Here is a 27941-nt window from a genome sequence, read left to right on the forward strand (position 1 = left end):
ACTCAAAAATGAGAACTCCATCTCAAGATGTAGACAAATTTCTGATAGAAAATAACGAAAAAATTCTTGCCTCTTTCTCCAGACTTTGCAGAAACCCTCAAGCATAGGTGTGACTTTTCACCTTGTTTTTAGAAGGCCCTGCTGATAGTATCCTCCATGCAGCTTCTAACATCTTGGTGACCTGTAGGGCCACCTCTGCCATTCCCCCTTAGAAAAGGTGATTTCTTCATCCTGAAGACATTTCTATCAAAGCTTCTAAATACTTGTCACAAATGAAATGTTCCTTTTTACCCAAGAGAGGGCAGTAGAGGACACAGACCAACACCTTTGCCTCCACAGAGACCCCATCCTATGTTGGGCTTCTTAGGATCATGGAATTTGAAGCTGGAGAGGACTTGAGTGCTCATCTCATTTTTACAGAGGAAGAAACTGAGGTACTGAGAGATTAATTTCCATAAGGTATCTGACATTCAATCTCCTCTTTGCCAAATACACTCCCTGAATGCAAGGTTCATGGGAGGAGATTCCAAAGCAAACTGCGCTGGCGCAAAACTTTTCCTCTAGATAACTAGAAGAAAACTCCAAAAGCATCTTCTCCAGGATTTTGTTTCATTCCCTAAAGATCAGCTTTCACTTCTTAAAGGAAACTTGCCACTGTGGCGCAGCTTTTCACGAAGAAGAAACAAATGATTTTCATTAAACTGTGGCTGGACTTGATAAATGGGCCAAATTTATTTTTAGAAATATCGCTCCTGGTCTTCACAACAACTCCCTACCCCCTGCTGTTCTTGCTTTACTCGGCTGTTTTGTGACAGCCATCTGTTAATTGTAAACCAAACACCTTTCCTTCTGGCCTTCCTCTGTTTGGGGGCCTCTGTGTGAACAGATGTGAGTAACCTAGAAGAGGGTTGGGGGCCAGCCCCGCGTCCCCGGGAGCCTCCGGAGAGATTTCTTGGGAAGCATGCTAAACTCATCCTTGGCCCTAATCCTGTAGTGAAACTGGGCTATTGCCGGCTCCGGGCACGGTGCCACGCAGCATACCCAAGTGTGACTCTCTCCTAACTGCAGGCAGAGTCATTATGGATGTGTGTCACCCTGCTGGGCGGGGGCTACACAATCCAGGTGCTGGGAGGATCAAAGGCTCCGTCCAGACTCCCTCTCTCAGGGATTCCAAGCCTAAGGTGCTACTTTGCATCTCCCTGATTTTTCAGGTTGGCAGAAGACTCCATGCTTACTCCCTGAAGTGCAACAGAGGAAAATTATAACTCAATGCAACAAACATTTTATAACTCCGCGTTTATATAGGTTTCGAGTTTCATGAAGCACTTTTCTTAATTTTGTGAAGTAGCTATCACATGAGATAATTATTGTAGAGCGCTTAGCAAGGTGCCTGGCATATGGTAAGCGCTATATAAATGTTAGCTTTTATCAATATTATTATTAACAGGTGAGTTAATGTTTGTAAAACGCTTTGTAAACTTTAAAGCGCCACTGGGCAAAGGGTCACTACTGCGCCCTTTGAACCATAAAATGTCCAGTTGCTGGGGTTCCTTGTCTAGGATGAGGCGCTGGGCGAAGAGGCCCCACGGCTGCCGGGCCCGGGGTCCGGGGCTCGAGAGCAGGAAAGCGGTTGGGGCCCAGGGTACGCACCGGGACCGGAGCCTCCAGCCCGCCCGCCTGCGGTCCTTTCCGGACTCTGGGTCCACGAGAGGCGGGAGCAGAGCCGAGGGGCGGGGGCAGGAGCCATCCAGCTGGGGCGGGACAGGGCGGGACCTGGAGCCCGGCCGGCCGGGGCAGAACAGGCGGGGGCGGGGGTGGAGCGGCCGCTGTGCTGGCCACTGCCTGGGAGCCAGGACCCGCAGCAGCCCTCGACCCGAGCGGAGCCTCGCAGTCCCGCAGCCGAGGACAGGTAGGATGGAGCCGGGGGTCATAGTAGAAGGGACCGGAGCTCTAGTGGCTCAGGGATCTGTCTGGGACTCTGGACTGCGCGTGGCAGCTGGACGGATGTGGGCGCCCGGAGCCCATGCCCGCCTACCCTGACCTTGCCCCTGCCCCTGCCTCTGCCTGGAGCTCCGGAAAAGCAGCATCGCAGCCCAGGCACGCCAGTCCGGTCCGGTCCGGTGCGCGCCCTTCCTCCCAGCCCAGACGCTTCAGAGCTCGCTCTTCAGGCTGTGGTCGAGTGCCTCAGCCCTGTTGCGTGTCTCCCTGCTCGCTGTCTTTCTTTCCCCTCACCCCGATCTGTGTTGCTACCCTGGCCGGTGATCCGAGTGGAAAACCAGACCGAGAAAACAGCTCATTAGTTGCTGACGGATTCGCCGTTTGGCTTTTTTTGTTCCCTGGTCCTTGCGCAGGGTGGGTGAAACCCTGCAAAAGCTCTCTAGTTTCTCACAGTGACCAGACCTCCTTTGTCAAAGACAAAATTCGGTGAGGGAGATGACAGCACCAGGTCGGGGAGCATGGGGACTGAACCAGTTTGTCCCTGTGAAGAGGAGGGGGAAAGTTGGGGAAGAGGAAAAAAGGAGGGAGGGAGGAGGCTTTCCTTGCCCTAAAATGCTGCTGTATTCCTGAGCTTAACTTGGTGATGTTTTACTCTTGCCCTGGTAATCCAAATATCATTTTGAGGCTGTTGGTTTGGGGTTCGTAACAAAAACTAGCAAGCCGTAGAATGCAAATAGCGGGGCTTTTTTCCCCTTTGAATCCTGCCATGGGGCAAGCTTTTGTATAAAAAATGTTAACAGTGTCTATAAAGGAGCACGCCATTCTTTTCAGTTCTAAACCACATCTTTCCCATTTGCTTGTCAAGCGTACACCCATGGTGTGCACTCGCCAGAGACGTCAAACACCTGAACCAGATTAAAATGTAATTGGGAAATAGTTAACAAGATAAATAAAAATACAGTAGAACACAGATAAATGTTAATTTGTGGGTTTCTAAGTCAATATGCGCAGGCCAGCAGGAATTCTTTTGTAGGCTTTTAGTGCCCTCTCCCCATTCTACTTGAATTCCATAACACTGATGTCAAGGCGTGACTTACCTATTTCATTTGGAAGGCATATTCTCCATTTTCTGGTGTTCGTGTAATTATGAATATGGGCTACTGTATGTATCTATGTATGTATGACATACTGCCTATATATACACACATGCATATATCCTACATATGTACTGCCGTATATATACACCATATACAGTACATAAACCATACACAGTATAATATATATATATATATATATATATATATATATATAATTGCTGTATATATACCATATTTGTGCTATATGCAGAATATATGCCGCATACACCTTCACTTGAGATGTGGTCCATTCTAATAGGTTTGTGAGATCCTGGGTTACAGCAAGTACATAATGGTATTGCATTAGTCATTCACTGTAGCCAGTTGTCATGGTACATACCAACAATTAAAAACTGAAATTTAGTGCTTTAAAAGGCTTTCCAAGTTATCCCAGTTTAGCTTCACAGAGAACCCCAAAAGGCAGAGATACTACAAACGAAAGTCTAGGTGATTTGCCCATGCTTACACAGCTAGAAGGTGTTCTAAGCAGAGACTGGGGTTAGGTATCCCCGACACCAAGATTGGCTGCCTGCCCATAAGGTCACACTGTCATGGGTGAATAGTTGTGGGTTAGCAGGACAGCAGATGAGTGAAAGAGCTAAGCAAGGATTCTCACAGCAGGTCTGGAGAGACATTTGTATGCTCAGAGGGGCTGCTTCTGAAGTAGAGTTCTACAAAAAACAAAAACAAGCCAAGTATGCTAACATGTTTTGGACTGTCTGCATTTGTGATCTAGGCTGTCAGAAAGAAAACTCAAGAAAAGAGTAGAAGTCTGTAGTGTACTTTTATCAGGGACATTTGTGGCTGTGTTCTGAAGTAGTTTCACAGGCAGAAACCAGGAAACACACTAATGGTCTCATGACCTTTCATTATTTTGTTTGGTGGACACAATAGAATTTTTTTAAATAGAAGGAACAAAGGAAGAAATATTAATTTTTGTGATGTCACAGTAGAAATGCTTAAATATAGAAACAAAGGGATATTCATTTTTCTTTTAAAATGATTTTTGGATAATTTTGTGTGTGTTGGAACCTGAGAAAAAATGTGCTCCATATAGGAATCTTTTAGCTCATTAACAACTGAGAGAACGGTGGTGAAATTCTTGGCAAGTGATAGTTTTGGTAAAGCTTTAAATGCTTTCGTGGATTTTTTTTAAAAAGCCTTTTTGAAAGATTTAATGGAAGATGAAAAATGTAATGACATTAATTAGCAGCTAATCCAGTTAATAACACTCCACTAAAGACCTACTCTTGTGCCTCGTCAGGAAGTGGAGGCAGCTGGGGTTTTCAAAAGCCATGCTAGCAGAGTGCCGGAGACTGTCTCTTCCTTTGAAGACAAGCCTAGTTAAGTGGGCAAGGCTGATGACAAAGTTGGTTCACTAAAGGGTGGAGGGATTGTCATCTGTGTCAGCGGAGAGAGTAGCCACACCTAGGATATCACACATCTTTGGAAATCATACTGGTTGTAAACCCTTGTGCCTTTCCATAAATTCTGGAGTGGTTTGTAGTTTGTTTACCTTCCCAAAAGAAGTTAGGTGCTTCTCTGGTTTCCCTCATTGCTTTTATTTCACTAATAGAGGGGGTGGCAAAGTACTTGTCTTGGAAAGAAACTGGTATTACCAGACTATAGGTTAGAACTTGTTCAAACTACAACTTAATTATACTTCATAGGTATAAGGATATTTTCTCTGTTGAGTGACTGGTTTTCTTTTGTTTCTAAGCTGGGGGTGGTGGTGGTAGGAAATGAAACAATATACTAAAATTGAACTATAAGGAAAAGTATAATAGGAATAGGAGATGGGCTGGTCATAGGACAAAGTTCACAGGCGCCCTCACAACGTCGGGGAAAAAGTAGGAAGTCCTCCGTACATTGGAGGTTGCTCTGTGTCAAACTCATGGGACAAAAGTTGCACAGGATGGGTTACCGTCGGCATCATGGGAGGGATCATTCACATGGAGGAGATCATTTGAGCATGTCACTATTGAAGACTTGTTTCAAACTCCACAGTATATCCATTGTTTCAAATTGCTCTTCTGACAACATCACCCCCATAATCAATAAACTCCCTATGACCTCTAGGATCAAATATAAAATGTTCTGTTTGACTTTGAAAGCCCCTCATAACCTAGCCCCCTCATACCTTTCCAGTTGTGTGAGGCTTTACCCCGCTTCACAAACTCTATGGTCCAGTAACATTGGCCTCCTTGCTGTACCTTGTACAAGACCCTCCATCTCCTAATGCCTTATATTTTCACTGGCTTTCTCCCATGCCAGGAATCCTCTCCCTCCTGACCTTTCCTTCCTGGTTTCCTTCAAGTCTCTGCTAAAATCCCACCTTCTGCAAAAAGCCTTTCCTTAGCCTCCTTTTAGGGTCGTGTCTTCCCTCTGAGATTGCCTCCACTTTATATATCTTGTTTGTCCGTAATTGTTGTCACCCCTTTCGACTGTGAGCTCCTTGAGGGCAGGGACTGTCTTTTGCCTTGTTTGTAGCTCCAGTGCTTAACACAGTGCCTTAATAAATGCTTAATAAATGTTTGTAGACGTGACCCCACTTCTTCCTTGCAGAGCCAAAGCAGTAGTTACCAAATATTCGTTTAACAGGAGTCACTTGAATACCACTGGTAAGACAACTTAAAATCAAAGGCATGGATTTGTGGTCTGATTTATGGGTTTCATTTTGGATCCTCATCAACATCAAGACGTTCTCTTCCCTCTCTTCTACCGCAGGCCACAAATAGCCAGGATTCCATTTGTGGATGTTTCTGGGATCCAGAGTGGGCTTAGTTTAGACATGGCCTGAGTTTATGTCTATTCCCATGTGTTGTCCATTCTGACCTGTCAGTCTAGTGACAAGCATTTAGTAGATGCCTACTGTATGTCAGAACCTGTTAGATGTTGGGGATACAAAAACAGATTCTAAGAGAAGGTGAGGAGTGCATCTCAGACGAGGAAGACAGCCTGTGAAAAGGCACAGAAATGAGAGAGGCGGTATTAAAGTTCCCCACCTCCTAAATCCAGCAGACTTGGTCCAGCAGATCTCCTTCCGCTCATCATTTACTCCTTTTTTATCATACCAGTTTCCCCCCTTCCCTTCTGTCAGCCTGCACACTCACCCTAGCCACAATCTCTTACCTGTCATTTCCCATTCCCTTAGACCCATAGAGTTATCCCCCAGCCCCTCTATTCATCGGAAGCTGGACAAGATGAGTTCTATGGTTCTTTACCATTCTAAAATCCTATAGTACTCTAATTCTAACCTTCTCTACTTCACTATAATTGGCCCCCTTCTGTCCACACGAGACTATTTCTTATGCTTAGAATCTATAGTCTCCATAATTATTTGCTCAGTGCTGCTCTCACCAACACTCTAGACTCCTTTGTTGGCCCCATTGATTTATGGGGCTTATTATCACTCCACTTCCCTCCACTCCACCTTCTGTACTACTCCTTGAAAGTCTAGTGCTTCTGGAAGAAAATTGAAAACTTTAGAGATCTGAACTACTGCTAAATAATGTGGGCCAACTTCAACTAGTCCTGCTCTGCTATTTAAAATCATACTATTCAGACTCATTGATTTCATGCCTCCATGGTACCTGGAGACTTTCTCCCCAGCTGTCCAATCCCACTCCTCTGGCCCAAGTTCTAATATCATCATAAATTAATACTTGGTAGTAGTTTACTTAGGAAATTTATATGATAAAAAAAACACCCTAGATTTCATCTTGCCTTTCTGTCCCTTTTTCTCTGTGTTTATCAATTTAGTGCCCTAAACATTTACTAAACACCTACTGTGAGCTAGTCCTATGACTTATTTTTTTCATACAAAGATGAAAAACAAGATCGTATGTATATTTTAGTAGGTGGAGTAAGCTGTGTACAAAAATGACTTTACACAAGTGAGAATGTGATTTAGTAAATAAAAGTGCACTCTTTTTAGAGAAAGAATAATCTTTAATATTTGAGTGTCTGATGAGAGGCATGAAAAATCTGAAGAGGGGGAGATCAGGACCCACAAATTTTAATTTTAAGATTCCTGCTGCTAACGTATCATTCCAATTTAACTTTCATCCTATTAGCTCTTAGATACCATAGGTCAGTTGATCCCCAAGCACCTTCAACGTGCCACCTATGTGCCAACCATTAGGACTCAGATAAGGACTGGGCTCATAAGTGTAGGGAGCTCCTGGTGAGGACACAGGGAACTTTCAAAAGAAATAATATTCTACTACATGGATGATTACTGGAGGAATATTACCATTGCAGTGTACAACTTACTGAAAGTTATTATGTGTTAATGATACTACTACAAAACAGCATTGGTCAGGGTAGTAATACAAACTGTAAAATGCCTTATGGTATCTCTCTTTCTAAAACTGTATTGTTCCATCTTTTTCTGGGTCATAAAAGTCACAATAATCATTGAGGAGGTTGAGTCAAGCCATTCCCTTGGAATAAAGCAATGCATGTCAGTCATCGAATGACTCGATTTTAACAGGGCTGAAAGTCATCAAGTATCTGCTTTGGTGGAGCTGAACACAGCTGTCTTGTGAAGATGAATTTTCAGTAGAACAGTCATTGTTTGGCTTTTGCAGGCAAATGTGCAGTAGTTTTGTTCTTGGCAGCTTGTGCTGTGGGCCCTCCTGCTCCCAGATCTTCCATTTTCCAGTTACAAGGCCTGTTTTTAATTTTTGAAAACTGACTTGATACTTAATGTCCTGAAAAAAAAAAGGGGCCAAAAATATCACCTGGCATAAAGAAAAAACACATTGGTCTCTTCTGCCAGCACTTATTATTTGTACTTTGCTTTGGGCACAAAGGACATTAGAATAAATGTTTTACAGGTGGGGAATCTAATAGGTAGATCTCTGACCTTGTCAACCTGGTTTATTCCTCCAATGATGCTGATCTTCACCCGCTTTGTGCAACTCTTGTTATATTTGACTTTTTAAAAAAACCAAAAACACATACACCCTTGAATTTATATGCCCAAATTCTTTAGATTTTTTAACATTTCATAAGTACCATTTTGGCATCTGGGTTATCCATCTGTCATCCTTTCCTCTTGTTATGATTGACTCAATTTTTTTTCAGATTGTGTATTTCTTGGATATTATCTTTTCCACCACTTCTTAGTCATTGACCACGTACCTGCATCTACTTTGAGTCTCTGTGTCACCTGGAATTTCGACTCTGGTGATGATGGTGTTCCATGATTTGTGGCCAGATAGCATCACTGGTAAAACTGTGCTGATAAAAATAGGTCTTTTGTTCTAGGTGTTTGTGTGTGTGTGTGTGTGTGTGTGTGTGTTTTGTTTGTTTTTCAAAGAGTAGCTTGGGATTGCTAAAGGTGCTATATGGTTTCTAAAATGCAATTCAGCCTTTTCTTCTTTTTCAACTCTAGGTAGTACCTATTTTTAAAAGTATGTGTAAATGTAATATGTAAAATACATAAAATCATATATAAGGTGTTTGTGTATATTTACACCATATAGAGAGATGACATGTATGGAGATAAATGTACACACATTTATATGTGTAATTTTTTGGTAAGATTTATTTTTCTCAGATGGGTGCTGCCAATAGACAATGTGTTGGATCTAGAAACACGGCATTTTTGTCAATTGTGGAAATTCTCTTATTTTCAAATATATGCCTTGCAGAAGAGCCCCTAGTACAGAGGAGAAAGGGAAGGAGCCCCAGGACAGAGTCTTGGGGGACATCCACAGTCAATGGATGTGACATAGATGAAGAACCAGCAGAGGATCCTGAGAAGGGACAGTCAGAGAGAAAGGAGAAGAACCAGAAATGTACAGTACCTTGAAATCCGAGAGAGTATTCTGAAGGCCAGTATCAGGGTCAGATGCTCTGGAAGGATCTGGAAGGATGAGAACTGGGAAAAAAGGCCATTACATTTGGCAATTAAGAGCTCATTGTTAGCTGGAGAGAAAGCAATTTCAGTTGAGTGATGAGGCTAGGCTGGAAGCCAGGTAGCAGAGAGTTTAGAAAGGAGTTGGAGAAGTGGAGGCACTTAATGTGTTTGGATTTCTCAAGGAATGTTGCTGAGAAGGGGAGAAGCAATATAGAATAATAGCTGGTAGGGATGATGAGATGAAAGGAGTTTTTTATTTATTTATTTTTTTAAGGGTGGGGGAGGCAAAGGCGGTAGGAGCTATAGGCAGGAGCTACTGAGAAATTGAAGATTAGATGGAGAATGGGATGATATCGACAGCAATCTGCTTGCTCTCAAGAGGAGATGGCATTTGGGTGAACTGAATTCATCATAAGGAAATTGTTGTAGCTAAATTGAACTGAACATTTTTTTTGAAATTAAAAGCAGTTTCATGTTTGTATTTTATCAGGGAGAGAGTGTGGTATAGTGGATAAAAAAAGTAGATCGACTTGGAGTCTGGAAGGCCTACACTCAGTCCTAATTAGTAGTGCAACCATGGACAAGTTGCAAAGCCCCTTGGAGCTTCAGTTTCCTCATCCCATAAAACAGAGTAGGAGAAAATTTAGAACTTGGAAGTGAATGTTGAAAACTAAAAATAAATAAATTAATTTAATAAATAAAATAAAAAGATAAAGCAGAATAGGGTTAGACACTGGACCTTGATTTCATTAGTATAGGGCACTTCCTGGTGAGGAAATTGCCTTTTATCAACCCAGGTCAGCACCTTCTCTGCTCCTGTGCACATCATGGTCTTTAATTAACTTGCCTAGAGGTCTGAGAAGTCAAGTCGGTCAGTAAGCATTTATAAAGCTCCTACTGTGTGCCAGGCACTGTGCTAAGTGCTGGGGATGAAAAGAAAGGCAAGAAATGGTTCCAGCTGTCAAGGAGTAGGGTCACTCGGGATAGTAATTCCTGCAATTTCTCCTTCACAGGCTTGTTCTGAGGCTCAAATGTGATAATGGGTGTAAAGTGCTTTGTAAACCTTAAATCAGTCTGTGTGTGTGTGTGTGTGTATGTGTGTGTGTTTATGTCTGTATGTATGTGTGTATATATATATATATATATATGCATGTTCACATACACACACATATAAGCTGTAATTATTATTCTTAGCTAATTGTAAGATAGTTCACCTTTGAATCCTTTTCCTGTAGGGTAAAATGAGGAGTTTGAAGTAGATCTCTAAGCACCTTTCCTGTTAAATCTGACAGTTTATCGCATTTGTCTTTGGGAGAGACGGTATTACAGTGTATAGAGAGAACTGGCCTTAGGTGAGGAGGACCTTGGTCCCCTCTGCTATGTACTGGTTGGGTCACCATAGGTAAGTCACTTAATCACTCAGTTCAAATCTAGTCTTGGCCACTTACAAGCTGTGGAAAGGGTTCCTGCAGAAGCAAATAAGGACAGCCAGGTGATGCAGTGGAAAGAATCCCACTAGAATCAGGGAGACTCATCTTTCTGAGCTCAAATTTGGCTTAGATACTTACTAGCTGTGTGATCCTGAGCAAGTCACTTAACCCTGTTTCCCTTAGTTTCCTCATCTGTAAAATGAGCTGACAAAGGAAATGGCAAACCACTCCAATATATTTGCCAAGAAAACCCCAAATGGGGTCACAAAGAGTCAGACATGACTGAAATGACTAAAGAACAGATATTCCAAACATGTGCAAAGATACAGAGATGGGCAGTTGGAGATAGAGTGTATTGTATGAGGAAAAGAGAAAGAGCCAGTTTGGTTGGGTCATAGAGTGTGGGAGGGGGAAGTAATATCTAATGAAATTAGAAAGACAGGCTGGGGCCAGGTCATCCTGGGCTTTAGAAACTAAACGGGGGATTTTTATATTTTATCCTAGTAACCACTGAAGTTGATTGAGGAAGGGGAATTGCATGGTCAGTTGTGTGAAGAATGGACTAGAGTGGGGAGAAACTTGAGGCATGGAGGAGGCTTTTGTAATCATTTAGGAGAGGGGTTTCAAGGGTCTGAATTAAGGTAGTAGCTGTGTGAGTGGAGAGAAAGGGTCAGAGGCAAGGGGTATTATGAAGGTAGAAACAGCCAGATTTGACAGCTGTTTGGATAAGTGAGGCAAGGGTTAGTGAGTAGTCAGGGACAATGCCAAGGTTACAAAGCTGAGAGACAAAGGATATATATGCCTTCCACAGAAAAAGTGAAATTTGGAAGATGGGAAGGTGAGGGATGGTGGTGGGGGTGGAGGAGATGACGAGTTTCGTTTGGAACGTGTTGAGTTCCTGACATCTCTGGGTACAACTAGTTTGAAATGTCCATTAGTTGTTGATATGGGACTGAAACTCGGTGGAGAAAGGAGGGCTGGATATATAGATCTGGGAACACTTGCATAGAGATAACAGTTAAGCTCCTGGGAGCTGATGAGATTACAAAGAGAGAGTACAGAGGAAGACTAAGACTGACCCTTCACCCCCACTCAGAAGCTGTTATATAAATAATGAGCCAGCAGAGGAAACTGGGGAAAAAATGGTCTGAAAGGCAGAAGGAGAAACAGGAGAGAGTAGTGTCTCTCAGCTAGGAAAGCGTAGACAGCAGGGTCAGATGCCCAGAGTGAGCCAGAAGACCCAGGACTGACGTCATGATGACCAGAGGGGCTGTGGGGGCAAGTGCTTTTGATAACTGTGCAAAGAAAGTGCTCTTCCCCTATTGTTTCTTACACTTACAAGATAGGGGCTGTCGTTTAGTCGTTTCAGTCAGGTCTGGTCCAGCCTTCCTTGACAGAGATAGTGGAGTGGTTGGTTTGCCATTTCCTTCTCCAGCTCCTTTCACAGATGAGGAAACTGAAGCAGACAGGGTGACTTGCCCAGGATTATACAGTTAGTAAGTGTCTAAAACCAAATTTGAACTCAGGTCTTTTCTGACTTCAGACTCTCTACTCTATCCGCTACCTAAGTGCCCCAAAGATAAGTAAGGGAATGAACACTTTTTGGAGTGTGATTCCTGGAGGAATCAATATCCTGATGATGCTTCAGAATCAGGTAAAAAGCCACCTAGGAGGACAGAAGAGCTGGGGCCCCAGGAATAGCCTAGGAAAAAGGGCCTGCCCTTCTACTGTCCACTGTCTGCTGTCTATATCCACTGGCTCTCAAATTGGTTCTTTCAGTGCATCTGGAAAAGTAAACCCTCAAAACGCTTTAGAATAAGGATTATGCACTTTTCAGTTCTGAACAGTTTGGCCTAGAGGGAACCAGCAGAGTGAGAGCTCTGTGTCTTTGTGCCTTCAATCTCAGCAGGCGTTTGTCTGGCTGAGGAGACGGGTTTGGGGACAGTAATTTCTTGCTTTACAGAGCAAAGCACCAAAGAAAATAATAACTAGGGACACTTTCCAGGATAAGATAAAATGTCAATTAATTACGTAGATGCTAATTAAGGTGTCTGCACTCCACTGAGGTGGCATGGCATAATTAACGTTAATTGGGAATATCACTTTTTATGCATAGCATTCTGACAACTCCCTTTTACAATGAAATGATTTAGTTGCCTTTCGTCCTGGTCCAGACTTGAAGACTGAATGTTGCACTTTTTTTTTCTCCCACTGCTTTAACATTGTAAGAATGATGGGGAAAAAGTACTTTGTGTAAATGATTCTTAGATAACGTGAGTCTGTGTGGTGTGGTGGGAAGAGTGTTGGACATAGAGGCAGGAGGGGTTTGGGTTCAGGTATTCTGTCACTTATTAGCCATGTGGTCTTGGGCAATTGAAACTCAGTTTCCTCATCTATAAAAGGGGAATATCTACAGTATCTACCTCAGAGGCTTGTTGTGAGGATAAAGTGATGTAATATGTATAGTGCTTTGGAAACCTCAAAGTGATATATAAACGTCTTATCCTTATTATCATTATTGTTACTCTCTCTTGCTAGTGCATATCTAATAGAGGCGGGGGTATGCTGGTAAATGTTTAACAACCAGCTCTCTGAAAACCTGTAGGACACACTTTAAACTCTAAGCTTGATCATTTACATCATGTTCTTCAGTCTAGGCAAATGGCAAAACAATAAATCAAGCCCTGATTTGCAGAGGTATAAATGCTCACACTGAAAATTTAACTATTGGCTTAGGAGCTAGCTGGCTTTAGCAAACCTTTCCCCTTCTCTCCTCCCAATGACCAATATGGGTCAAAAGTCTTTCATGCCTTCTCTCATTCTAGTCTTTCCATAGCTTCTCCACAAAGGCTGTGTCCAGCACACTGAAAGCTTTCCTCTGGTTCTTTTCATCTTTTGTGGATAGCTGCCCACCTCTTTAGCCCTTGTTCTCACTACAGAATATCAGTTTCCATGCTTGATTATGTCTTTTACACAATTTCTCTCATTTAAGTCATCACTGGTAATGATTGACATCCTCCAACACCCACTGTGCGAGCCTTTCCGTGTTCTCTGCAATATCTATAATTTTGATTCTACTGAAATCATGACTTGAAATCAGATAGCATCATAGAGGAGAGCATTGTGTAAACTGCTCAGCTTAAAAGCACCTACTGGGGAAAAATTTGATTAGGGTGGCTACATGAATTTTAAAAGTTTTACTGTGACACCCTGCCAGAGTCCAATGCCTGGTCACGACGTGGGGCTGACCCTGGATTCTCAAACATAAGCTCTTGAGGGTGCTGCCAAGCTGGAAGGTCATTGAGTCTGAGGACATGGATGGACTGCATGTCCAAGAACCAACTGGGCCTCATACTGATCATTTTTTCACTGAACAGAAATTCTCAAAGACTACCTGCTAATTCATTGAGGTGGTGTGATTGTATGTTTTCAGACTTTTTCCAGTGTAACGATCAGTTGTGTTGATGTTTTTCCTCTTTTTCCATCTTTAAAAAATACCAGTTGTTATATGGAATGGCTCTCTGGGAAGGGGAAATACTGGGGAAAAACTATGATGGTGAATGAAATGAGGGACATCAATAAAAATTATTTTTAAAAAAGGAAAAAGAGTCGTGATTGGTGTTGGTAGAGGAAGCACATTGACCCTTTAAATATTTACTATAAAGGTATATTTTGGGGGTGAATGAGCCCTTTGTTAGGCTGGAAATAGATAGAAGCCAATAATGATTGCTAGACAGCATGATAATTTCAGCCCCTGTAGAACCTACATTGTCTTACATAATTCCATGCCTGTGTCTAATAGATGTTCCCCTCTTTGCATTCTGTTGCCTCTGGGAAGGGAATTGCTTTATATTTGTGATCAGAAAGATATAAAAATCCAATTGGCTTAAGAGGGAAGTTACTTTTTTTCTGTTTTGATTGATTGTAGTAATCACAGCATTAGAGACCCTTGTATATGATGGTCTGAATAATACATAGGATGGGATGAACAAGAATAATTTCTGTCTGGCTTGGGGGGGCACAGATTATATAATTTTACTTGTTATTGATTTATTTTCCAAGAAAATCTTTTGCTTCAGCTAACAAAATAGCTCACACTTACCTTCTGCCCGTAGTTTTACAGAACACCTTCTTCCCAACAGTGCTGTGAGAAAAATTTTTCGTTCAGTTGTTTCCAGTCATGTCCGACTCTTTGTGACTCCAGTTGGTGTTTCCTTGGCAGCGATAGTGATATAGATAGTGCTGCTATAAGGCTATGCATGTATCTGCCCAACCGCCTTTGACCTGGTTGTTAAATTTTCAGTGTGAGCATCTACTCTTTAGAAATTGGCAAACACTACAAACCAGAGCTTGAATTATTGTTTAGTTGATTGTCCAGATTTAAGAAAGTGATGGAGAAAATAAAGCAAATTAAATTTAAAAATATGTCTTGCTTACATTTCCTCCTCAGAGAGCCAGTTGTTAAACATTTATCAGCACATTGCTAGATATAAGGATAATCATAGACTTAATAGTGTAATGGTATTTTGAGCCAATGTATAGTTAAATTTCAGGGCAGCTAGGTGGTACAGTGGATAGAGTGCTGGAGTTAGGAAGACTCATCTTCCTGAGTTCAAATGTGACCTCAGCCACTTACCAGCTATGTGACCCTGGGCAAGTCACAGCCCTGTTTGCTTCAGTTTCCTCATCTGTAAAATGAACTGGAACAGGAAATGGCAAACAATTCCAGTATCTTTGCCAAGGAAACCCCAAATGGGGTCATGAAGAGTCGGACATGACTGAAACAACTGAACAACAAAAGTAGTTGTATTTCAGCCCAGGGATATGGTTTCATTCAGGTAATAACAAACATGTTCTAACAAGGGTTCTATTATATAAAAATTAGGTTGCATTCCTGTAGCAAACATCATCTATCTAATAGCAAGGGTAAGTGACTCATAATCCAACGAGGTGATAGGGCGAAACCAGTCCAGCATTAAGGATTTCTATGCATATCTACAAAATGGATAATATAGAAATCGGTTAGAGAAAATTGGTTATTAGTTTTTACCCACAAACTGTTCTCTTCTTTTTTAGGTAGATCTGCTAAGAGAGGCTATGCTTCTCTATTTCTCTTCATCCTAATTGATGCCATACTTTTGATGACCTTTTGCTGGGGATACTTGCCCCATATTAAAAAGGGGGCTGGCTGTGTGTCCTGAGGGAGTCCTTAAGGGGTTATAGTGGAACGATCATGTGGGACATAGCAGGGATTATTAGAGAGATAGCCCTATGACTCTACATCTAGATGAAGGTTTCTCCATTGTATAAAGGACCTAACTCATAGGAAGCTAGTTTCCAACCTCAACAGAGTATCCAAACTAGCTTCTTGGAAAGTCCAGCAGGCAAAACTTATGCCAGATCTGTAGGGATTACATTCCTCCTAAAATTCTGACTGTAGCCTAAAGAATGAAGAAAACAAACATTTATGAAGCACCTACTTTATTCCCATTGGGCAACTAGTGGTACAGAGGATAGATCGCTGGGCCTGGAGTCAGAAAGACCTGAGTTCAAATCCAGCCTCAGACACTTACTAGGGGTGTGACCCTGGACAAGTCGCTTAACCCTGTTTGCCTTAGTTTCCTCATTTGTAAAAAGAGCAGGAGAAGAAAATGTCAAACCACTGTAGTATCTTTACTAAGAAAACCTTGAATGGGATCATGAAGAGTCAGACACAATATGCCTAGCACTGTGCTAGGCAATTTATAAATAGTATCTCAATTCATAAATATTATCTCATTTGATACTCACAACTACCCTGGAAGTTAAGTGTTACTGTTAACTCTGTTTTACAGTTGAAAGAACTGAGGCAGATGTTAAATAATGTTAAGTAATGACCAGGAACGTTTAAGTGGAGCACGGGAGGTCCGACAGTAACCAACATGCCTAGGGATTGGCTGAGTTGTGGTCTGGGATTATATGATACACAAATAGGCTCCTCCGAGGGGTAGGTGGGTGGGTCAAGCCCAAAGTGTATTTTAGGGCAGGGGTGGTGGTGGTGGTGGTTGTTCTGGGGACAAAGGACCATTTCTGGTTAATTTTGTTAAGTCCAGAGGAACTGGTCATCTGGAACTCTGTGTGTGTGTGTGTGTGTGTGTGTGTGTGTGTGTGTGTGTGTGTGTGTGTGTGTGTAAGAAACAGAGACAGGGAGAAGGAGAGACAGAGGGAAGGAGAAGAAGGGGAGAAAGAGAGAGAGAGTATGAGAATGAGAACAAGAATAGTCATGGGAGTAAGAATTTAGCCAAAGGAACCTTAATTAGCTCAAGATAGCTAGGATAGGATTAGTTTTTTTATTGTAAATTGAAGTTTGTTTATTGGAAATTTTTATTAGTTATTCTTTTCCTTTCCTACTGAATGAATTCTCTAATTTAAAAAATTCTACGTATATAATATGCATCAAAAATTTTTTTATTTAGCCCTAGAACTATGGCTAATTGGCAACCTTTTAGCTATGGAAGACATTCCGTATGTAATTGCTGAGTCATAAATAGGCTTTTAAATGAAAGGCTTCTCTGATAGTATCTAGTCAAATACTTTGATTTTGTTGGTAAGGAAACTGAAATCAAGAGGTTTAGTGACTTGACTTGACCAAGGTCACAGAGTTAATTAACCACAGAGCAGGGATCACAACCCAGGGGTGTTGACTTCTAGTAAGTCACTCTTTCTACCACATCAGGCTACCATGATCAGTTCTTGGGATGGCTTGTGACAGGCAAGTAGAGTATTATTCAAAGCTCAGCAGCAGAGTTATTGGTATCATAGGTTATAAGTGGCAGTGTGGGAACTGCCAGAACGAAGTAATACTCTAGCTCTGGCTTTTACACTGGCTAGATCTTTGCTCTGTATTCAAAGCAGATGAACCAAGAACTCCAATGTATTTTATGACCAAGTTACAAACCACAGCTAGGACTCCATTGCACGTACCGTTGACATAGATCGGATATGGCCGGTGGTCATTGGAGTGTCAGTGCCTAGTCTGTGACCATTTACATAGAAGTTACTTAATAGATGCGTGTTGATTACAAATAAACGGGGTCATATTTTGTTTATGGACCATATATCTAAATGTCTCTTTTCTGAATTTGAAGTGACTTCAAATCTTTCCTATTATTTTCCTCCATATTCCTTACTCTGTACCATGTACCTCACCATTTACACGCGTATGAGGTTAATCCTGCATTTATCTTCTTGTTTACTTCAACGTAGGATAGGATTATTGAGCTTACATGAGATATCTGTTATATACTCCAGACTCAAATGGATTTGTGAACTTAACAATTTGGGAGTGCCCTTCAGTGATGTAGTTTGCACCCGTTCCATGCCGGCCATTCTCCTGTGGGACTTTTGCCTATGCCCTCCTGAAAGTTCAGCACAGGGCATCCATCCAACGTTTTAGGAGCCTTCTCTTCCTCCTGATATCCAGGGTACCACTGGAACCCTTCAGTCATTCCCTCATCCTGCCTTCTTCTTTCCATGTGGACTCTTCCTCTCCTTCTGTCATACAGTTCCCTGATGACATCATTTTCAGGAGCTCTTCAGAGTTCCCCATTGGTCATGTGTTGCAGTCTGGTCACGTCTGCCACGTGCCTTTCCAGCGCCTTCTGTGTGATATTTGTTTTTAGCTCTTTTACATACTTCTGATGAAATGTAACCTTTTGCGATCTGCTCAGTTCATGTCCCTCCTTGTGGTCTGGAGTGTCTGTCTGAGAGTGTATAAAAGGGAAGAGAAAGTGTGTGCTAAGGAGGGAGGGCTGCACCAGGGCACAGCAGAATAAGACGATGGATTCTACCAAAACAGACTATTGAGTTTGGTATGTTTCATTCAGGGGTAAATCCAGGGGTCTGCTGCTGGGGAATGTTTAACAATCAGCTCTCTGGGGGGGGGGGAATATACCCATGATATACTTTCAGGTTTAATATGTGTTGTTAACATTTTCTCCATCACTTTCTTAAATTGAATCGATCAACAAAACAGATTTTGCTGATTTCCAAGCTGTAAATGTCCACCTTGAAGACCTAGCTCCAGCATACCTCTGGGATGAAAATTGACAACTGTCCACTCAGTATCTTAATCTAGGATATTACAGAAAAGATATTAGGAGATAGGCTGGGTTTCTTCACCCAGATAGATCCATCTCCTGTTCCAATCTGTTTAGCTGGAGATGAAGGACCTGGCCTCAGGAGATCCTTCCATTTCTCACCGGGGAATTGCTTCCACTTTGGTTGTGTTTTCTCTCACAGCTTCCAGAGGAGCAGACAAATCCCTACGGTTCATGTTTCTACTTCTCTCTGACCTGAGTGACCCCAAGTCCAAACACATTGCCATTTGACATGGCCCAGTGGCTGTATCATCCCATCAACACTTAGCTGTTTGGAAACTAACAATCGGCCAGTACATCACAGAGCCTTGTGGGACGGACAGTTCAGACAGCAATTGTGGTTTTTGTTCCCATCACTGAGAAATCTGAGGGTTTTTTTAAGGAACCTTTGGCCAGCTGTTTCTTGATGTAAGTTAGTGAAACTCTTTAGTTTAATGACATTTGCAGTTTAGGGCAAAGTTAAAATTATGTTGATTTCTTTGTGCAGCGTGGTTAGTGCTTACTCTAAGGGTATTTAGACCTTGTGTCTGTGCAAGAGCATTCTTATTGTGATCCCCGGCCCTGATGGTATTTAGATTGAAATTAATTGTTTTCCCAATTCACTTCCTTCTCTTCTGTTGCCAATTCTGCCCATCAGCAGGACATGCGCAAGTCAAGACATCACCCTCATGATGTCATCGGTCTTCAAGAATGAAGGACGAACAACAAAAAATGTTAGCAGTAATACCCTGCTCCTAGGAAAACCTTAAACTTGGCTCCTTTTGCCTAAAGGAAAGTGTTGTCTGATGCTCTTAAGTTTTTCATTGGTTGATATGATTTTATTTAAAACAGCTCACTCAGTCAGGAAACAGGTGTTAAGTGCCCAAAATGTGCCCTGCACTGTGCTAAGCACTGGGGATGCAAATAAGAAAAAGAAGGACAGCACCTGCCCTTGAGGAGCTCACAGTCTAATTGGGGGAAACTGTGATAGTGATCTTCAAGGAACCTCATCTAACTTTTGGCGAAAGTGAGATTTTCTGCTGACAATGGAGTATGTGCTTGGAGATGTCCAAAGTTAATTTCATCTCACTTTCATAGCAATTCTACATGTAGAAGGGGAATGGGAAGTGGATTGGAGATTTCCATGGAAGCTCTAGGCTGCCCCTCCCTGTGACACCTGTGCTCTGGCCCCTTGCTAAAGGACAAAGGACACGCATGACCAGGGGCTTCAGATTGGTCCCTACCTCTCCCAATTGGTCCCACCATTGGCTGTGTTCCAATAAAGAGGCCACCCCACAAGAAAGAGACTGGAAGCCATCTCTCACTACTCCATAGAGTCCAGGCTGCTCTTCCTGGCTCAGTCACCAATCACCCTTGATGTAACCTCATCTCCCTCATTCCCCCTCCCCCCCACACACACACTCCATGTCTTTTAGCAAGGAACCAGAATGCATGTCCAGTGACACTAGAACAGGCCATCTCCATGGGAAGTGCTGCAGTCCAACTCCCCTCCCCCAGTGCCTTAATTTCATCAGTGTAATTTCTCAAGGCAAACAAGTACAGAGTGTCCCAAAAGTCTTAGTGCACATTAGACTAGTCGAGCTTACAATTGCACTAAGACTTTTGGGACACCCTGCATTTGCCAGGACAGCATCATGGTTGTGTTTGTAACTAGAAATAAGCTTCGAGAAGCATCTGATATTATAATACTGTTTTATTAGCTCATACTAGTCTAGTACATTATATTTTATAAAAAACCTTCAAAAGCATTTATATTTGAGACAAGCAAGCCCCCCGCTTGCATCCTGCATTTTGTTCTTCACAATAACACCATGAGACAGATAATAGCTCACCCTCCTATAAAACTTTGAGGTTTGCAAAGCACTTTCTTCAGATCAAGTCTACGAGGTAAATAGTGAAAGCATTATTGTGCCCATATTACAGATAAGGAAACTGGGATTCAGGAGATTAAAGAAATTTTCAAGAGGCTGTTGCTGTCCTACTGCCTCTAAGCCCCTGCCCTCTCTGCATTGAACCATGCTTCTGTCCTTTTTTTTTTAACATTCAGAAAATATTTGTTTTCTCACTACAGAATGAAAATTCAAAGGCAAAATTGAAAAAAGAAAAAAAAAAGGAAAATGTTACTTGCCAACCCCCAAGGAAGTAGTAATTTCAGTTCCCTTGGCTATAAAATAGGATTTTGATTATGAGTTCCGTGAGGATAGGAACTGTCTTTTTCCTTTATATTCTCAGTGGTTAGCACAGCACCTGAAACATAGTAGGGATTTACTAAATGATTGTTGATTGACCGGGAATGATAATACCTGCAGAACCAACCACACAGGCTTCTTGTGAGGGTCAGATGAGATAAGAAAAAGTTCTTTGAAAACCTCAAAGCTCTATATAAATGTCAGCTGCTGGTTTTTTGGTGGGGAGGAGGGTTAGGGGTCATCCACACCTGTGATTTCTTTGGGAAGTGCCCATTATGGAACTCCTTTCTACCAATATAATGTTTACTTTATTATAATCTTAAATTAAGTATTACCTGGGGCACTGAGAGGTAAAGTGATTTGCCACACAGCTAATATGTTTCAAAGGTTTTTAAACCCAGGTTTTCCTGACTCCTAGCCCAACCCCCAATTCATTATTCTGTACTGCTTCTTCATCTGCTATTGCTGCCACTTAGTACTATTATAATAAGTATTAATAACGATTATTCATAATAATCAAACTTTATTGATGGAATCATATTCATCTCCTTAGTTAAGGCTATAAATCCTCTTTGGAATGTGGGGCCTTTCTTGCCCAGTCTGATCTTAATTTATGTTCTCTTAGTCAGCAGGAGAATTTAACTAACTTGCCTACTGACCCGAGAGTAAGCAGATATTAATGTACCCAGTGGGCATGTGCTATCCTGTTCCTGCTCAGAAACCTTACAGAAAATGTTCCTTGTTTCCCATGAGTACCTGCCTTATTTTTATCTCAGGAGGATCTTATACTTCACTGTTGTGCCATTAGGACTTTAGGTCTTTAGATTACTTCTGCAGCAAATCCCTAAAGCCATCAGTATTTTTCCTTAGTAAGCGCAAATATTTTTAGAGAAATGTTTTTGACATGCCCACTTGCATAGGAGTGTGTTAGCCCGTATTTAGGCATTACCTTCTCACAGCATGATTATATCTCTTCATATAGTCATCTGGCTTTTAAGTGAAAATGAGATAATTGAGGCTTCTGTTCATTCTTTTGAGATTTTTTGAAATTTTCAAATCACTGGCATGGCATTCATTCATTCACTCATTTAGTCTTATCATTCCTTTGGGGATAAATGCCAGGCATCATGTTTTCCATTTTATAGATGGGGCAGGGTTGAAGCACAAAAGATCTTATAGAACTAACCAAGGTTTGGTTCCCCCAGCCGTCTTTCTCTTGGAGAGAATTCACTGCCAGTTGATTCTATAGTCAAGAAGTCTCCCGAACAGAATGGAATAAGGCAGCTGTTTCTGTGAGACAAAGAGGAATTGTAGATATTTGGACGCTGTCATGTAAAGACATGGTTTTGTGGATGAGGGGTAGGGTTAAGCCACTGAGCTGCAGTGAGAGTTGAGGCACAAGGCTAGCTTTATTTTGCATTCTTGACTTGGCATCCTAGAATCCTGATTATAAATCTGATAGCATGAAATCAGCTAGCATTTTTTCCTTCATTCTCCTTTTAAAACCTTCAGCAAGAAAAGGTCTAACATTCGCAATAACTGACACAGAATTCATTTTTGAGAGGATATTACTTATTTATTATGCATTGAAGCTCACTGACTGCTTAAGTAGTGTTTATTGTGCATTGTGAATCAAGATGAGAACTTTTTTTTCCCTTAGGAAAAAAAGTTCCTCTGCTATTTTAGGAATCATTTTCTGCTACCTGTAAGCCTGTTTCCTCTGATAGGGATGGATAAGAGACTGATATCCTGTATGTATTTACTTTGAAGATATGGTATTAAAGGGACAGCCAAAAAGTCTTAGAAACAAGCCATTTTGTATTCTATTCTGTCCTCTTTGTTTTACCCGTTGGCGCTGGTTTTCTACAGCTCTGGCTATATTGAGTTGATTCCCTTTTGGTTTGTATTACAAACCAGGGTGATACATCAGGATAGAGCAATCAGAATGGCTAGGGGACTTGAGTCCATGTCATGTGAGAACTGGATGGAGGAACTGGGGATGTTTAGTCTAGAGAAGAAGGGAAGACATGAGAGCCATGTTTGAGAATTTCATAGGATCACAGAGCTAGAGAGATTCTTGGGATTTTGCCTGAGACACATAGAGATTAAATTATTTGCTTCACAGGCAGTAATCAGAGCCAGGATTTGAACTCAGGGGCTCCTGACTCATGGAGATACATATTCCTTTCAATAGCAAAATTTTTGTTTTATTAGGGAAAAGAGAAGGACCAAAAAAGGGATAGGACTGGTGGAAGAGAGAAGGCAGAGTTACATGATTCTCATGTTTTTCTAAACCAAAGAGAAAGATCTTTGGACTGGAAAGGAAAGAATGGAAATGGAGTTGATATGCAAGAAAACGAACAATAATAAGATGCCCTTGATATGTTCCGGTCACCTGACCCTGCTAACTTGTATCTTCAGGTACATAGACAATTGATGGATGTGATGTAACTGATGAGTCCTGACATTGAAAGACTACAAATAAAGAGAGACCTAACCCAGGCATGGAGAAGGATGAATGTTGTCCTAGCTTCTGTAAAGGGAAGTGATAGTGAACGTTTAGAGAAGGAAGTGTGGTGACCATAGAGAGCCAGCACAGCTTTATCAAGAGCAGGTCATGCCAAACAGCTCTTACTTCCTTCTTTGACACCTTTACTAAACCACTTAATCAGGGGATGGTATAGGTATGGTTTACCTCAATTTCAGCAATGTAGTGATCAAAGTCTGTTATGTTATTTTTGTAGAAAAGATGGAGAGGTGTGAGCTATGTGACAGATAAGGTAGGTGGATTTGGAACTTGTTGAAAAAAAGAGACTCAGAAAAAAAAAGAGACTCAAAAAATAGCTATTAACGGTTCATTGTCAATCAGGAAGGATGTGTCTGGTCTAAGATCTGGGACAATGATCCCTTTTTCTTTGTCCAGGACTTGGTAAAAGGCATAGGCGTCTCCCTGATTTGCAGGTGACGGTTTTAGAAAGAACACCTAAGACAGTGATTCGAATCATCAGGATCCAAAAAAATCTTTGCAATCTAGAACACTGGGCTGAATCTATAGACAGGAAATGCCATAGGAATAAATGTGTTAGATACAAATCAACTTCACAAGTATGACAGCACAGAGGCATGGCTGCATTAGAATTTCTCTGAAAGAGATCTAGGGGTTTTGGTGGACTCAATAACAGAATATATATGGTGGGATATGGCAGCCAAAAGAGCCAGTGCAATCTTTGGCTGCAAGAAGAAAGGCATAGCTTACAGGAATAAAGGAGGCCTGAGTTCAGTCTCAGACACTTAATAACTGTGTGACCCTGGGCAAGTTACTTCATATCTCTTATCTGTAAAATGGGGATAAAAATAGGACCTTTGTTGTTGTTCAGTCACTTTTCAGGGATGTCTGACTCTTCATGACTTCATTTGGGATTTCTTTTTTGGCAAAGATTGGAGTGGTTTGCCACTTCCTTCTCCAGCTAGTTTTACAGATGAGGAAACTGAGGCAAAAAAAGGTTAAGTGACTTGCCCAGGGTCACACAGCTAGTACGTGTCTGAGACCAGATTTGAACTCAGGAAGATGAGTCTTCCTGACATTAGGCAGTACACTGTATCCACTGTGCCACCTACCTGCACCTAAAAATAGTGCCTACCTCCCAGAACTGTACTGAGGATCAAATGGGTAAACATATTAAAGTACTTTATATACCTTAAAACTCTATATAAATTCTAGCTGTTATTATTATCATCGTTGTCATCATCCCCTCTATACCTTGCCCTGATCAGACCATATATGGAGTATAAAATTAAATTCTGGGCGTCACATTTTAGGCAGAACGTTGATAAGCTGGACAGTATCTGAGAGTAACCAGAATGGTAAAGAGCCTGGAGTTCTGGCCATAGGAGTATTGGTTGAAGGAACTGGAGATGGTTAGCCTGGAAAAGAGAAACTCCAGGGGCACATGATTGTTATTTGAAACGCTGTCATATGGTACAGGGATTGTTAGACTGGCTCTGTTAAGTTGGAGGGTAGAATTAGAAGCAATGGATGTAAAGAGGCAGAGCTGTTGGAATTGGGAAGGGCTGCTGTGGGAGGCGAATCTTTCCTCTCATTGTAGGCTTTTAAGCAAAGACTGGACGACCACTCATTGGGTACGTTATGGAAGGGTTTCTTTTGGGCTAAATCACCTCCGAGATTCCTTCTAACGCTGATATGCTGTGATTGTAATATTTTGTGATTTTTACTCTTTAATAATGATTGATGTAAATTAGTTTGCATTGCATCTTACATTTTCCGGCTTTCGTGAACGGTCTGTGCTGAGCATGTTAGCCTTTTCTTGATGGTTCAGACCCCAATCATCGTGAAGAAAAGTTATTACTCTGTGCTGAATATAGACATGTACTATTAAGGTAAAAAGCTACTTGGCTCTATGAAACACGGCCCTAGGCAGCTATGCTTTCTAAGTCTTGATGTCTATTTTCATCATTTTTTTCTCTGTTTTCTGTCTCTTCTCCCATTACAAGCCATCATTTCTTGCTTGTCTCAGTATGATTGTGTATTCACCCCCTTCTCTCCATTTCTAACTGGCTGCTTCTAGTCTTTTGGGGGGCTAAGACTCCAAGATAAACTGGGCTTGTTAGATTTATTTATTTTTTGGGGGGGCAATTGGGGTTAAGTGACTTGCCCAAGGTCACACAGCTAGTACGTGTCAAGTGTTTGGTCTGAGGTCGGATTTGAACTCAGGTCCTCCTGACTTCAGGGCCGGTGCTCTATCCACTACGCCACCTAGCTGCCCCTAGATTTATATTTAAAGTGAGAATGATTGACCTTGAGGGCTCTTCTGAGGAATTTTTCTTTAAACAAATTAAACAAACATTTATTTAAGTACCTATTGTGTGCTGAGCATGGGGGAGGGGCACAGAGATAAAGTTTAGGAGTCAAACACTTGTAAATAGAATACTTTATATTACAAATGCATTAACATTGTAGCCAAAGTGCCTCCTGAAGTCTGATGAACAAGGTTGTTGAGTGGGAGGGATTGGAGAAAGCTTCATAGAGGTGTCATTTGAGACCAGCTTTAGAAAATCAGTAAGAATTCAAAATGTGAAGGATTTGGACCCAGGCATAGGAAACATCAAGAACAAAGCCATGGGAGAGTAAAGGGCATTTTTTTTAGCTCAGAAAGCCAGAAGAGCCAGTGTGATTGTGGGCTGCAATAAGAGGGGCATAGCTTACAGGAATAAAGAGGAGTCAGAAAGTCCCGAGTTCAGATTCTGCCCCAGACACACATACGTTTGGATGAAATGTACAGAGTAGACATAGGTGATAACTCTGGAAAGGTAGACAGGTGCCTGATTGTGGAGAGCTTTGAATACCAATTACAGGAATTTGGATTTTAATTGATAGGCAGCAGGGAAGCCCTGGAGATTTTTGAGCTGAGCAATAGCAGGACCAGATCTGTGTAAAATATTATTTTGAGACTTTTAGAAGGAAGCATTGGAAGGAGAGGAGGGAATACCTGTTTGGAGCCTTATTGTAATAGTCCAGGTCAGTGTTAGAGGTGACAGGGTGAAAAGAGTAATGGATTTGGAGCTGAAGGACATGAGTTCAAACCCCAGCTTCTTCTACTTACTATCTGAGTGACCTGGAGCAAGTCACTTCACTAATCTGAGACTGAGTTTCCTCATCTGTAAAATGAGGGGATTGGATTAGATGGCCTCTAACTTCCCTTTGGGGCAGCTAGGTGGTGCAGTGGATGGAGCACCAGGCTTGGAGTCAGGAAGACCTGAGTTCAAATATGGCCTCAGACACTTACTAGCTGTGTGACCCTGGGCAAGTCACTTAACCCTGTTTGCTTCAGTTTCCTCATCTATCAAATGAGCTAGAGAAGGAATGGCAAACCACTCCAGTATCTTTGCCAAGAAAATCCCAAATGTGGTCATGAAGAATCAGACATTCCTGAAATGACTGTGGATAGAGTGTTGGAGTCGGGAAGATTCATCTTCCTGAGTTCAAATCCATCCTCAGACACTTACTAGCTCTGTGACCCTGGGCAAGTCACATAACCCTGTTTTCCTCAGTTTCCTCATTTGTAAAAATGAGCTGGAGAAGGAAATAGCAAACTACTCCAGTATCTTTGCAAAGAAAATCCCAAATGGGGTCAATGAAGACTAGGACATGACTGAAACAAATGAGCAAAAAACTTCCCTTCTAATTCTTAATAGATTGACCTATCTTAGTGCCAGTGGGAATAGAGAGGAGGGAGAAGATATTAGAGGTGCTGTGGAGGTCGTATGTGTAGGATTTGATACTTGTATGTCCAAGATACTGGAGAGGAAGGAGTCACACCAGAATCCTATGGTAATTAGCTTTTGGGATTAATTGGTAAGTAGGAGGTTCAAATTTTAAAAAAACAACTAAAAAACCCCCCACCTTAAAATTGGTTCCTTCCTCCTTCCTCTCTTCCTCTTCTCCTCTACTCCCAGTTCGTGTGGTGAATGTTACAGAGCACCTGGCCCCCCGCAGACCCCTTAGACGGGTCTTGCCTGAGGTCATTTCTGCTGATAGTTCATCTCTGAGAAACTTTTTTTTATATTAAATAAGCCTTCCCGTCTTGAGTTGGAGAGTTATTTGAGTAAAACTTAGCATTCTTCAGAACGAACAGAAAGTTCCTCGAATATTCAGATGTTTCAGTGCAGGGCTTGATATCATTCTGTGCAGGAAACAGACCTGGAGTTTCACACTTAAGTGTGCTAACTGGAGTGGAAGCGGCAGCTGAAGTGGCTCTCATGGTCACTGGAGCATTATTCCGTGGCGTGCATCAACTGAGCGAGTCATTTCCAGAAATGGAGAAGTTTTTCTTTAAAAGGGATCGACGGGATAGATACATTTTTTTCTTCTCTGTGCCTAAATTTCGGTGAAATATGAACTCTTTCTTAGTGTTTGTTTCCCTCCTCTGTAGAATTCTCCTTAGATGGAAAGAGTTTGGGGAAAGGGCTTCCCATCCGAGTGGAAAAGGCAATCTGCATGATCCATGTTGTATTTCTGTTCGTATCAAGTATCCTGTAAGAAGACATATTATAATATGTGATCTGCACCCAGTTCTAGGTTATCTATGAATAGATATTTGTCAAAAGAAATTCACGGAGAATGAGGAAAGTGCCGTAGTACTGGAATCGAGCAAATGTCCCAATTCTCACAAAAGAGAAGAAGGTAGTTTCTTCAAACTAGCATGACTGTGTATGAAGAGCCA

At 41.8% G+C, this 27941-nt stretch overlaps 1 protein-coding gene across 5 annotated transcripts in view; it reads left to right on the forward strand.

Annotated features, from left to right (window-relative positions):
• The first annotated feature begins 1805 nt into the window (after positions 1–1805).
• The window catches only part of DENND2C (DENN domain containing 2C), an 85722-nt gene continuing 59586 nt past the window's right edge, over positions 1806–27941 (forward strand). For all 5 annotated transcript variants that reach the window (XM_021002251.2, XM_021002259.2, XM_021002264.2 and 2 more), the window contains exon 1: positions 1806–1909. The gene's annotated coding sequence lies outside the window, so the exon portion shown is untranslated. The remainder of the gene's footprint in view (positions 1910–27941) is intronic.

This window comes from Phascolarctos cinereus, unplaced genomic scaffold, assembly GCF_003287225.1.
Source record: "Phascolarctos cinereus isolate Bilbo 61053 unplaced genomic scaffold, phaCin_HiC Scaffold_5;HRSCAF=322, whole genome shotgun sequence".
Lineage (NCBI taxonomy): Eukaryota > Metazoa > Chordata > Mammalia > Diprotodontia > Phascolarctidae > Phascolarctos > Phascolarctos cinereus.